This window comes from Mirounga angustirostris, unplaced genomic scaffold, assembly GCF_029215605.1.
Source record: "Mirounga angustirostris isolate CCGP_5_RB_7025 unplaced genomic scaffold, mMirAng1.0.hap1 SCAF_8, whole genome shotgun sequence".
Classification (NCBI taxonomy): domain Eukaryota; kingdom Metazoa; phylum Chordata; class Mammalia; order Carnivora; family Phocidae; genus Mirounga; species Mirounga angustirostris.
Window position 1 is genome coordinate 54,404,418 of NW_026991716.1, and position 13,736 is coordinate 54,418,153.

The window sequence follows — 13,736 nt, forward strand, 5'->3', positions numbered from 1 at the left end:
AAGTTAATGTATAGAAAAATTTTCCTCACATCTCTGTTAGCTGGACAAATTTGCCTTACCTTTATGGTGGGAAATAATAAAAAGTAATAAAACAAAACGAGTTTCTCCAGATACAGGAAATGTCCCCATTCGTTAGTACTAAGTGGGCAGGTGTCTACATTAATCATGCAATCCCAAAAGGGTAAGGTGTTGAGGGGCAATTAATTTTTTTTATTTAAGGCAAGCAATGATAGGAAGGACCATCTCGAAGAGTGTGTCCAAATTAAATCAAATATGCACTGGCTCTGCTCAACCAGCACATATCCCTGCCTAATATCATGCACTCATGGATTAACTACTCATGGATTAAAGAATTAAAGGAAATTAAAAGAAAAGAGGCCTAGCCATGTCTATCAGTGCACATCAAACATCAGTGCAATCCTCTATGTTGTGGAATCCCCCATCCAGTTAAATTTGGATTATGTGACCATGTGTGGCTAACCAAATGTCAAGAGAAGTGGCTGTGTCACTTCCAGGTCAAAGCAGTTAAGAGTCAATGTGTGTCAAGAAGAATACCATGCACTGGTTATCAATCTCAAGGGAGCAGAACACTGTGCACCAGTATGAATCCCAGAGGACTCCAACTATATAGAGATAGCAACTATCATCATTTTGCCAACCACCAAAAATAGAAGTTAAAACATTTCTTCTCATTACATATCAGTATCACCAATATGTAAAGTCACCGAGGAAAACACAACACAGTCAAGCACTGGATTGTGACTTTACTAATATAGAGAAGAGGCAGAGAAAGATCAGCTTCAATAGTGGACAGTGACCCATGGCCAGCAGGGCTCTCCCAGCAACAGCAAAGGTGGGTAGGATACACACCTCTCTTGTGCCTCAAAGGAAGGATCCTGTCCCCTCCCCATAGAGGACAGATAGGGCTGTGGAGCTGCTCAAGTGCCATATGATGCACATACTTAAGCAGAACAAAAGAGTACTGAGTGTGAAATAGGGAAAAATATTCCCATACAAGATGATAAAACCAGCACAGGCTATGTGAACTCTTATCTCTTGGTCAAAAAGTGTTCAAGGCTCAAGGCCCATTCTTACGTGGCCAAGTCAAAAAGGGTGTGAAAAGACAGTGTGCTGAGACTGCCTTTCCCAAAAACATGCTTCCTCTATTTTCTCAGTGATTTGGAAGCCCTCTGTTCCAAATGGCATAATTACAAGATTAAGAAAAACTCTGACCCACATCAGACCTGTGCGAAGAAAAGATAAATGTTTATGGTGTTAATTTACTGAGATGCCAAGGTCAGTTTGTTACTGCAGCACAGTTTAGTCTATCCTTACTAATGCAATGAGTAAATAGTTTTACAACCTGTCCATAGGAAAAGACTTTGCAACTATGAGCTGAAAGACAGAAGCTATAAAAAGAGAGAAGTTTGACTGCATATAACCTGTTACTACTGTATGTTAAAGTACTAAAAAAAAAATTAAAAGATGAAAAAACTGAGAAGAATATTTCCAATATATATAACAAAAAAGTATTACTATCTTTAATATATGAAGGATTCTCAAAGGTCAATAAAGTTATTAATAGGAAAATAGGCAATGAAAATTAATAGATATATCATTTAGAAATTGCATCTCACTGCTAATAACAGGCCAAAATTAAGCAAGTTAGAATTTATCTTTTATGTAAAAGAAATCTGGAGACAAGAGGTCAAGGGCTATTAAGCCAGATCCAGGATATTATCATGGATCCAGGCTCTTTCTTTTTGTTCTACAGTCCTTGGCATATGGCTTCCATCCTCAAGATTGATGTTGATCCAGTTTGGTTACTGAAGCTCAAATCATCTTGCCTATTTTCCAAGCAACTGCAGCAAGGATTTTCCAAGAGTCATACAACAAAATATACACTTACATCTCATTGGCCAGTTCTATCTTCAGGAGACACTGAGAAATGTTAGTACTGTGTTAGTGATGAAAGGAAGAATGAACATTGTATGGACACAATTGCCCCTTTATCCAACCAACAATCATACTTTCTCTTCTTTACAAGAACATACACTTTCTCCTTCCCTACAGAAACAACCCAAAAGTCACATCAGGTTACAGCATCCATCCCAAAGTCCAGGACCTCTGGTCAAGTTGCAGTCCCCTCCATTGGGTCCTGAGGAGGTGTAACCTACAGACTAAAAGACATGTTATCTACACCCAGCATTCGTAGTCAAAGGTTACAATGAAAGAGGATACCCTGAAGGAAAAAAATAACCTCTTCCCCCAGACAAACACAGAAAAAGTGAGAGTAGGGAAATATAATAATCCTGGTCCTGTTGGGCAAGAGTCAGAAAAGGCCCCAGTCCTAGAATGGAGTGAGTTCTTAGTGAGCCAGTTTGGAAACTCCTGATTCACTCTTCAGAGAGGTTCTCCTTGGTCCACTGTTCTCTGTGGCCTCTGGCTCAGCCCTCTGAAGTGGGTACCTGGAGCATTTCCTTCCTGGTAGCTACACAACTGTAGCACATGCTGATGCCCATTCCAGGGACCATGGGTTGTTTTAGGAAGTAAGGCACCAGTTGTTGCAGGCTGAAATTGCTGGGGGTGGGGGGGCGGGGGTGTTGGCAAGATAGTTCTTTCAAAAACATCTTAGCCTTCTGATGTCTTTATCTCTAGTTGGTTCCATATGTGAGTATCCACAGGCGAAAGCCTCATCTGGACAGAGGGTTTAATCTGAGGCTCTGTCTTCTACTTTTCAGACTCTGTGCTTTGCTTCTGTAGGAAGACATCATCATTACTTCTTAATTTTAAAGGAGGTTTTTGATGGGTGCTTTGTGACAATTCAGATTGCAAAAAGTGGAAGAGGAGATAGATGAACAGTTGGTTAATCGGTAGAAATGGTTGCAGCTGGGTAGCGGGTTCATGAAGGCTTGTTATATTATTGTTTCTACAATTGTGTATACTTGATATTTTCCATAATAAAAGATTTTTTTAAGATTTTATTTATTTATTTGAAGAGAGAGACACAGCGAGAGAGGGAACACAAGAAGGTGGAGTGGGAGAGGGAGAAGCAGACTCCCTGCTGAGCAGGGAGCCCGATGTGGGGCTCGATCCCAGGACCCTGGGATCATGACCTGAGCCGAAGACAGATGCTTAATGACTGAGCCACCCAGACGCCCCAATAATAAGAGTTTTTTTTAAAAAAAAAACTAAAATAAAGAGAAGATATTCAGTCTTTCCCCTGGGAGTGGAAAGGGTGTAGGAGAATGCAGATTCCCAAGGCCTATACAATACCAACTGAATAAGAATCTATGGGTAGGCATTTTCATTAAGTGTTCCTGGCGAGTCTTAAGCACCCTAAAATTTGAGAAGCACTACATAAAAATTTAAGGGAAACCATCTTCTGTTTATCTTCCTTATTTAACAACATGTCACACATATTTATTAACATTTAGCATCTTCATAATTATAATATAAATTATATATATATAAATTATAATATAAATTGCAAGACCCTTTTGGAAGGAAAACCATAGGTAAACCACGGGTGGGATTAGTTAGATTCATCTAAAAAGAAAATCTCCGTGTAGTGATCAGAAACACTGCAGAATTTGGATATATTTGGATATAGGGAACAAAGGAAGATGGAGAGCACAGTTCTCAAGCAGAAGACAACACGTACACAATCCAAGGGGCACAAATAAGCACACAACCCCCGCAGCAGCATGTTGGGAGCCTCAAGTGCAGAAGGGAGGTGAGAGCGGGAAGGTGAGGTGATGACAAGTCTTGAAAACCTAATCAAGTTCTTAATAAGAGGTAGGTCCTTGGGCAAAGAAATGATTAGCCATGATTTATTTACAAAGATAGATGTGGGTATGTGATGTGAACAGATACTAGAGGTAAAGACATTGATTAAGAGGCAACTCCAACAATGAGAAAGAACAAAGGTCCCGGAAAGACTGCTGCCAGTGGAAAAGTAGACAAAGGCAGATATGATATTGGTTGCTCTCAGAGTCAGTAGCTGGTTTATTCATCTTTTGCAGTCGGTTAGTGTTTGATTGGGCAGCACCTGCTTTGATCACTCAGTGCTCTGTGCCTTTCTGAATAAAGAATTGAAGATGATAGACACGGTGTCAGAAAAAAATGATCAAGATTAATTAAAATCAGAATAGTAAGTAAAATTGTGATCCTAAAACCAAAATGCCAAATGTCAAACCAACATGGATATTTCTCTTTTTAATCTGAAATTCAACCCTAAGTGATTTTTTTTTCCTTTTTCATAGTTTTTTTTTTTTTTTAACAAATCAAGCTAGAGGACTTTTAAGCAGAAAGAATAAGAAAGAAATTGATTTAAATACCAAAATAGGTCAGATTGCACAACATATTGCTTTGCTCCATTTCAACTTTAAATGTAGAAATAATGTTTTAAATATTGTGTTTGTCAAAGGTTTAACTCATTCTATGAGGTTAATAGAAAATTCTCTGATAGACCACACCTTTATCTTTTTTAAGATTTATTTATTTATTTTATTTTATTTATTTTTTTTTTTTTAAAGATTTTATTTTTTATTTATTTATTTGAGAGAGAGAGAATGAGAGACAGAGAGCATGAGAGGGAGGAGGGTCAGAGGGAGAAGCAGACTCCCTGCCGAGCAGGGAGCCCGATGCGATGCGGGACTCGATCCAGGGACTCCAGGATCATGACCCGAGCCGAAGGCAGTCGCTTAACCAACTGAGCCACCCAGGCGCCCTATTTATTTATTTTAGAGAAAGAGAGACAGAGCACGAGCAGGAGGGACAAAGGGAGAAGGAGAGAATGTCAAGTAAACTCCATGCTGAGAGTTGAACCCGATGCAGGGCTCGATCTCACAACCCTGAGATCACACCCTGAGCCAAAACCAAAAGTCCGATGCTCAAATGACTGTGCCACCCATGGGCCCCTTGATTTAATTTGTTTTAGTTTTGAGAATAAATTTCTTTGTGCTCCCAATGAGCATTAAAATTATATTATTTTCATTTCTATAAAATTATGCATGGGAACAAATTATTTTAATTTTGCAGTAAGCTTCTTGTTTGTCTTACATAAGGCCAAAGTTATATATTTCTAAAATTAGGAGTCCTTACCAAAACATCAACCCAGTTAGGCATAAAGATTTATAATTTTTTAAAGTAACGACTACTAAAGCTGATGGGAGAAAGAAGTAAAAAAACACTTGTTAGAAGGTCAACTTTTCTTAAGATATCACTCCTACATTCAGAAAACAAAAGTATCAGTTCTCATTATCTTTATTTTTTCTTTTTCCAATGAAAATTTTAAAATAACCACTTCAAATTAGCTGTACCTAAGCAACCATCTCTTTCCTACTCTCATAACTTAGACATTACCAAATACAACTACATTTTTAATTAACAGTGGTATTGAAATGTGGTATTAACAATATGGTTAGCAAACCATGTTTTGAATTTCTTCATAACCATTTATTTATGCACGCCCAGTTTTTATACTCTCAGTAAAACACACAATACAAATGCACTTCGAATAAATAATAGGACTTCCTTTCCAACATGTATGTCTTCAGGAAAAAAAAAAGTGTAACTTAAAGTTAAGAAAAACATTACTTGAAGCAATTTGTTTTTAAATGATCAACTTTTATTCACAGACTATATCAATATGATCTTAAATTCATGACATTGACTCAAATCATTAATTTTTTCAGCAGAATTGACCAAATTAAGCTGTATTGGTATTGCCTGGAAAGAATATATGCACACAAAAGTTTGAGAAGCACTGCATTAAAATACTTTTAATTCAAGAGGAAAAAGTGAAAAGTAATAAACCAAACAAACTTAGTTTATATAAGATATATGAACATATGTTGTATTATTTTGCTAAGGCTGCCATAACAAAGTGCCATAAACTGGGTGGCTTAAGGAACAGAGATGTATTGTCTCAGAGTTCTAGAGGCTAGAAGTCCAAGATCAAGATAATGTAGGCAGGTCTGTGATATGTCCTTCTAAGGTCTGTGAGGGAGAATCTGTCTCATGCCTCCCTCCTAGCTTATGGTGGTTTTCTGGCACTCTTTGGTGTTCCTTGGCTTGTAGATACACCACTCTGATCTCTGCCTTTTTTTCACAGAGCATTCTCCCTATGTACATGTCTATCTGTCCAAATCTCCTTTTATAAGTACATCAGTCATGTTGGATTAGTACCTACCCTAAGGACCTCATTTTAATAAGATTACTTCTGTAAAGACTTTATTTCTAAATAAGATCACATTCTGAAGTACTAGGGGTTAGGATTTCAACATATTCCTTTTAGAGGGATATGATTCAACTCACAATATATACAACTTTATATAAAATATTAAATGTTTGCACACTATGGCAGTATATAAAATGGACCCCATAGAATGATTTCCTCAAGAACATATCTTCTGCATCCTCACTTCTGCTAAGAGGACTGCAGGAGAAAGAGCCATCACCAAGGAATCTAGATTCAGCTCCAGATACGTATTACTGAGTATTACATATTACTGAGTATACAATTATGACAAAATCACAACCTCCCTGAATATCAGTTTTCTCATCTCTAAAAATAAAGGGATTGGGGCACCTGGGTGGCTCAGTCAGTTAAGCATCTGCCTTTGGCTCCGGTCATGATCCCAGGATCCTGGGATTGAGCCCCGCATCAGGCTCACTGCTCAGAGGGGAGCCTGCTTCTCCCTCTCCATCTGCTGCTCCCCCTGCTTGTGCTCTCTCTCTCTCTCTCAAATAAATAAATAAATAAATATTTTTTAAAAAATTAAGGGATTTGTATGGATGATTTCTAAGGTATTTTAAATTATATACATATATATTTTTAAACTATATATACATATATATTTGTAGGGATTTTTCCATTTAAAAATCAATACATCAATGTGGTTAGAAAAAATAAGTCAAACATTATGAAAGGAATTGTCATGAAATATAAGTTTTCCTCCCATTCAAAACTCTTAGCACCTCACAGTCAAGTATCATAAGCAGAGTCTATGGACCATTTCAAAAACATTCTGTGCATGTATAGGTACATATAAATATACATTCCCTTTTCACAAATGATAGCACAGTGTTTCTCAGTCCCATGAACTATTCTGAGCCTTACTCTTTAGTCATTGATCTTTTTTGGTGGCAGCACTTATCCATGGTTTCTTAAGTATTTTTAGACAAAAACATCCTTAGAATATTCTGGAATAGATATGTAAGGTAAGGTAAGGTTCTAAGGAAGTTAAGCTTCTAAGATTCTTTAAAAAACTAAAATACTATCATTATCTTAGATGGGCACTATTATTAATCAGAAGTGATCAAAATATAACTTTGTTCCAAATGTGGTAATACTTTTGATACAAGTATTTTGAAAGAACTATGACAGTGTATGAGAAAGAACTCCTTAGTGATATTATATAGGCAAAAACTGATTGCCCTGTCATGGCAAAATCAAAGATGTCAAAGTCAATAGACACTGAAGCAAGAGACAGAGTCAAGCCTGAAGTTTAGGTGGGACATGGAACTGAAAAGTTTTGAGAATAAAGATTTAGCCATTTAAGCTAATATGATGAGCTTAAAAGTTTCAGGTTGACGTGAATCAGTAGGTGATATAAGCTGGGTTTAGTGTTTAGAATTTGGATCCCCATAAGCCTGATTGTTCAAAAGTTTGTTTCAGGTCCTCAAACTCATCCTCATCAATCTATTTCCTCTAGTGTATTCACCCTGTCAACGACACAAAACCATGAGCTCTGGGATGGGACACAGACTATGATGTCTGTTTTTATAGTAGACATCTGATAAGTATATGTTGGCCAAATGAATGAACAAAAGAAAAATGCTGGTATCTGGACACTCGACAGCAACTTTAACAAAGATGAACACTGTCCTCACTGTTAATGTTTAATACAATCTCATGAACTTGATTCTATGCGCCTCCTGGGAGAAATAGACTTAATATGTTGTTAATTCAGATGAATGGCTGCTTAAAGAAGGCTATTAGGCTTGTAATCAAAAATTTTCTGTGCAGTTTGAAGCTAGGAAACAGAGACAATAACTTGGAATTTTCCACGCAATATTCCTACTTTCAACAACTAAAATATATCTACTCATAAAAGCACAGAATTTGGGGACAATCTGAGAAAAAAAGCAGTAATATATAACCCTTGCTTTTAGACCATCTGTGCCGCAAACATTAAGTGATTAGTCAATTACTTCGTAACCTGGTTTTTAAAGCTAGTTTCTAAATATACTGATATCCAAAGTTTTATAATTAGTTTGATGAAAAAACAATATCAGACCAATATGTTGCAGCATTGAATTTAAATATCAGAAACCGATTTAACACTAGGTTTTTAGGTTGCCAATATAGAAAGATTCAACCACTTAATTGCATGTTTTGGGGGGAAAAAAATCCAGCATTGTTTTCTTTAATCACTCTTGAGTAACCATTAGTTAAAATTATTTTAAGAAATATCCACTAAACAGTAACAAGGTAGTCCATGATAGTGCCAGGCAGTAACGCATCTACTTTCATACGGGTTACTTACAAAGACCCTTAAATGCTCCAGTTCACACAAAAGAAATCCTCACTGTTAGCCATTCAGCTGCGGTGAACTTGCCCTGCTGCTGGGGGTTTCCACCACCCTTTTTCCTAAACTCCTGAGTTCTTAGTTCCTATCAGAGTTAAGATAGAACAAAGCCTCTGGTGAGAACAAGACAATGTAAAGAGGACAGAGGCGGACGTATAGGTCAACAAGTGACACTCCCTGGCAATGACTGGAGCTCCTCTTCAGCTCACAAGAGTCTCCAAGATGCGGAAGAGTTCTCATCCCTCTCTTGTAAAAAGAGCTATGATTTTCCTCTAGGCATATCGTTGACTTTCTCCATGGACAAATTAATAAAAGATGAGATAATCTTTAAATGCCTGGGTATTTTTTTTATTGTTATAGCACTGACTGCCCTTAGAAATTTCCAAATGGATGAGTTCTTTCTTTGGGGTTAGACAAAACCACTGGCAATGTTCTGTTCCTTGCCAGTCCAAGAGGCATAAAAATCTTAGTCCAAATTTATAGGTGGGGGGGGAAAGAATAAAAATCAGGTATTCTATTGGAGTAAGGAGAAGGTAGAATGTAAGACAACTTGAATGCCTTTTTGATTTTAAGTAAGCAATGTTTTAATATTTCTACTTCCATATGTATGTTTATCGCACATGTTCTCCAAACTTTTTTTCCATCGTAAAGACAGAATCTATGTTTTCAAATAGATACGGTTTTATTAAAGGACCACGATTATTTCCTGAGGTTTAAAGAATATCAAAATTTATTAAGAAATCCAATTCTGATATTTAAAATCCTAATTATTTCCTGAGGTTTGAGGAAGTTCAATCTGAAATGTTTTATTTTTTAGGTAGCACTCCTTTTTATTTTAACTTATCAATTTTTAAAAGACAGCATATGTTTCCCTTAAGTTATATCTTGTATCTTAAATCCTTCAGACTACTCTGAAAAATATTGCATAAAATGTAATAATCAATAATTGTGATTTATTCATTCAAAGAGTTAACCAACTTTTACTACATATCTATTATGTGTAAAATGCTGTGGAAATGCTATTAAAAACACAAAGAAGAGAAAAATCTTAGCTTTCTCTCCAAAAATTATTTTCACTTTCAAATGCAAGCAATGCCAGTAAATAAAGGAAGACATTAGAACTAAGATGAACAGAGATTAAAAATATATAGAAGAGACTTTTTTTAGGGCGCCTGGGTGGCTCAGATGGTTAAGCGTCTGCCTTCGGCTCAGGTCATGATCCCAGGGTCTTGGGATTGAGTCCCGCATCGGGCTCCCTGCTCAGTGGGGAGCCTGCTTCTCCCTCTGCCTCTCTCTCTCTCTGTGTCTTATGAATAAATAAATAAAATCTTAAAAAAAAAAAAGAAGAGACTTTTTTTAAAACAACAAAGTAGAAGTAGAAAGTCAAAGGACATAATAGAGGGAGATGTTTACAAGCAGGTAATAATTTTACAACTATCAAGTAAAAGAACAGGTGGCTGGTAACTAGTCTAATGAGTATGTTTTAGTAAGAGATTTGGTACACTATGTGGAGAATTGTGGCATTGAAGGAATCTTTAAGTTAGGACAGTCCCAAGTATCTATTTATGTTCTATACAGAGCATATTGAATCTCATTTTAAAACGAAAGCCATTAAAAAACAGAGTGTTTGTGGACACATAAACTGTGAACGCACTGACTTAAATGACTAATATATATCAGTAATCAGCAAATTAGCAGAGTAAGTCCATGTTTTATTACCTTTGAAGTCAGGGACAAACACGGAGTTTCTCCCATCCCTAAAAGGTGCATTGTCAGGACTTAGTAGCTGATTGATTGATTGACTGGTTCTTAATATCAAGAATGTAAACTTTTTATGGGTAAGGATATTTGCTTGTTTTCCTGTTTTGTTCACTGATATATCTCCAGTGCCTCCATGAGTACCTGGCACATAGTAGGCATTCAATAAATATTAACTGAATAAATGTTCCTACTGATTTGTTAACTTTACAGATTAGGAACTTTTGGGATGCCTGGGTGGCAGAGTCGGTTAAGCATCTGACTTGGCTCCAGCTCATGTTGTGACCTCAGGGTCCTGAGATGAAGCCCTGCGTATGCTTAGTGCACTCAGCACAGTCTCCTTGACATTCTCTCTGCCTCTCCCTCTGCTCCTTCCCCCTCAAATAAATAAATCTTTTTTTTTAAAAAAAAGGAACTTTTTGCACATCTGTAAGATATTTGTAAATAGCATTAATAATTTAGAAATAAACACAAAATACAAATTTAGATTCATCCCATCAAAATCAGTTTCAACATATTCACATTCCCAAAGAAAGACTAGCCATAAATTTTTATAATTTTTCAGATCGCCTTCCCATTTGCTAGTCACTCATCAACATAGCCCTATTTGACAGAAACAATCTAAAATACATTTATTCACTTAACATTTATGGAGTATATGCTTTGTATGTCTGCTTTTCAAACAGAGAAGCAGGACTAGTTGAAGATAAACAGGCACAAAGGGATTTATTACATGAAACTGACATACAGTTGTAGGGTCTGGCTAAGCAAACCTGAAGTCTGTAGGGCAGGCAGTCAGGAAGGAAAGCTCACAAGCAAACTGGAAACCCACCAGCACTAGCTGAAGCTGAGAGTCTCTGAACTCAGGGAAGATCCATGTCCTACTTTCAAGGTTTTCACACTAATTAGATCAGATCCACCCAATAATCTGCCTTTTGATTAACCTAAAGTCAACTGGTGAGGAACTTTAACAATACCTACAAAATCCCTTCACAGCAGCACCTTACATTGTGTTTGATTGAATTATCAGAAAAAGGTGTTGTTTTGTTTTGTTTTGTTTTGTTTTGCTACAAAATGGCTACTGTCTCCCTCTGTTCTCTAACTCTTACTAGAGAATATCCTTTGTAGCTCACTACCTGGAAACATACTAGAAAGCGAATTATGGGGAATACAGTTTAGGCTAGCTAAGTTGACACATCACAAAGCCATCCATATGGGCAGCCCCTGGAAACAATAATGACAATGACATGGACCTTGTCTTCAGGAGGCTTGCAGTTAGTCATTAATAAAGATTGGTGTGCAGGGGCGCCTGGGTGGCTCAGTCAGTTAAGCATCTGACTCTTGATTTCAGCTCAGTCATGATCTCAGGGTGGTGAGATTGAGCCCTGAGTCAGACTCTGTGCTCAGTGGGGAATCTGCTTGAGATTCTTTCTTTCCCTCTCCCTCTGCCCCCCTCCCACTCATGCACATGTTCTCTCTCTTTCTCTCTAAAATAAATAAATAAATCTTTTGAAAAAAGATTGGCATGCATTCAAATAGTTATAGTCTAAAAGTGCTCTGATAGTAATATACATACATTAAAGATACTGTAGTGGAAGACAGTAAGGAACTATCAATTTTACCTTCTTATTATTTTACAAAGTTCAAATTCATTTGCATGATAAATTATCTCATGGCCTGATCTCTACTTTCAGCATCTTCTCTTACTAGTCTTGCTTATCTGGCCTTTTTGTCTGTCCCTGGATAAGCCAGATTATTGTGAGCTTCTGTGTACTAACAAATGCTCTCTCTTTACTGTGCTCGATGCTTCTCCTAACTCCTCTTTGGTACCTAGACTGACTGCCTATCGCCTACCTATTCTTCAAGAACTATCACGTGTATCTCTTTTCCAGGGCAAAATCAAAATTTTGGTGATACATATACCAAAAGTAAAAGCATTTATAAATTTCTAGTAATCTGGAAACTTTTCACCAATTTGACCTAAGTCTAGAGGAAATGTCATTTTTCTTTGTAATTAAACCATAAATGAGGCATATTTCAAGGAAACATTAGGGACAACTTCAAAGAATGGGCTTAGCATAATACAGACGAAGAAGACTTGGAAGGAGACAAGAATAGCTGTCAAGGCAAAAAAATGGAGAATTAGTACATTTGTCCCTGTGGAGTAAGAGGAAGATTCTTATAATCAGAGAATCCTATAGCTTGAAGGGCCATCAAAATCATTACTACCAAATCCTCCTTTTATTGATATATAAACTAAAATCAAAAGAATTAAAGAAGAATCAGTTCACTTTACTTTTAGAATCAGCATACTAAAGCATACCAAACATTTCTTTTTTAACTTAATATATCTTTGCTGCATAAGCCTTGATTGAGGGTAAGTTCTGCAGGGAAATTTTATCATTCTTTGGCAGTATTAAAGAATTAAGCCCATCAGTTTTTATGTAGGTTCTCCTTCCCTAAACAAGAAGTATAATTCTAAAACTTGGAGGAAGATTCAAATAATTGGGCATCGCAGAAAAAATAATAGAAACTCAAATTTAATTTCTTCAAAGTAGGGTTTTTTAGTAAAATTGATATAATATTTTGTTTAAATTGAAAAAACAAGATATCTATTCCAAAGGAGCTGAGAGTATGTGTACTTCTATTAAAAAAAGGGAGGGATGGGGTGGCTGGGTGATAGACACTGGGGAAGGTATGTGCTATGGTGAGAGCTGTGAATTGTGTAAGACTGTTGAATCACAGACCTGTACCTCTGAAACAAATAATACATTATATGTTAAAAAAAAGAAGATAGTAGAAAGGGAAAAATGAAGGGGGGGAAATCAGAAGGGGAGACAAACCATGAGAGACTGTGGACTCTGAGAAACAAACTGAGGGTTCCAGAGGGGAGGGGGATGAGGGGATGGGTTAGCCTGGTGATGGGTATTAAAGATGGCACATGTTGAATGGAGCACTGGGTGTTATACGCAACCAATGAATCATGGATCACTACATCAAAAACTAATGATGTAATGTATGGTGATTAACATTTATTAAAAAAAATTTTTAATAAATAAATTGCATTTCACCAAATAGTTAAAAGCTAATGAATATGTAAAAAATAAATAAATAAATAAAAATGAAAAAACAAGCTACTATAACAATTCTTGGGTTCTCTGTAATTGAAAATATTAAATATAAAATGTTTATGGTCTGCAGCAATAGGATGAAGCACACTTTCAACTAAAACAGTACTGTTTGCAGAATTTAAACACAGTATTCCAATTTGTAGACTGATTTTCTCATACCAATTATAACGTTTCTGTTACATCACCTAACTCATGATTACCAAAAACAATAAAATATTCTAATAAATCTGTTTTGAACACTGCATTTAGT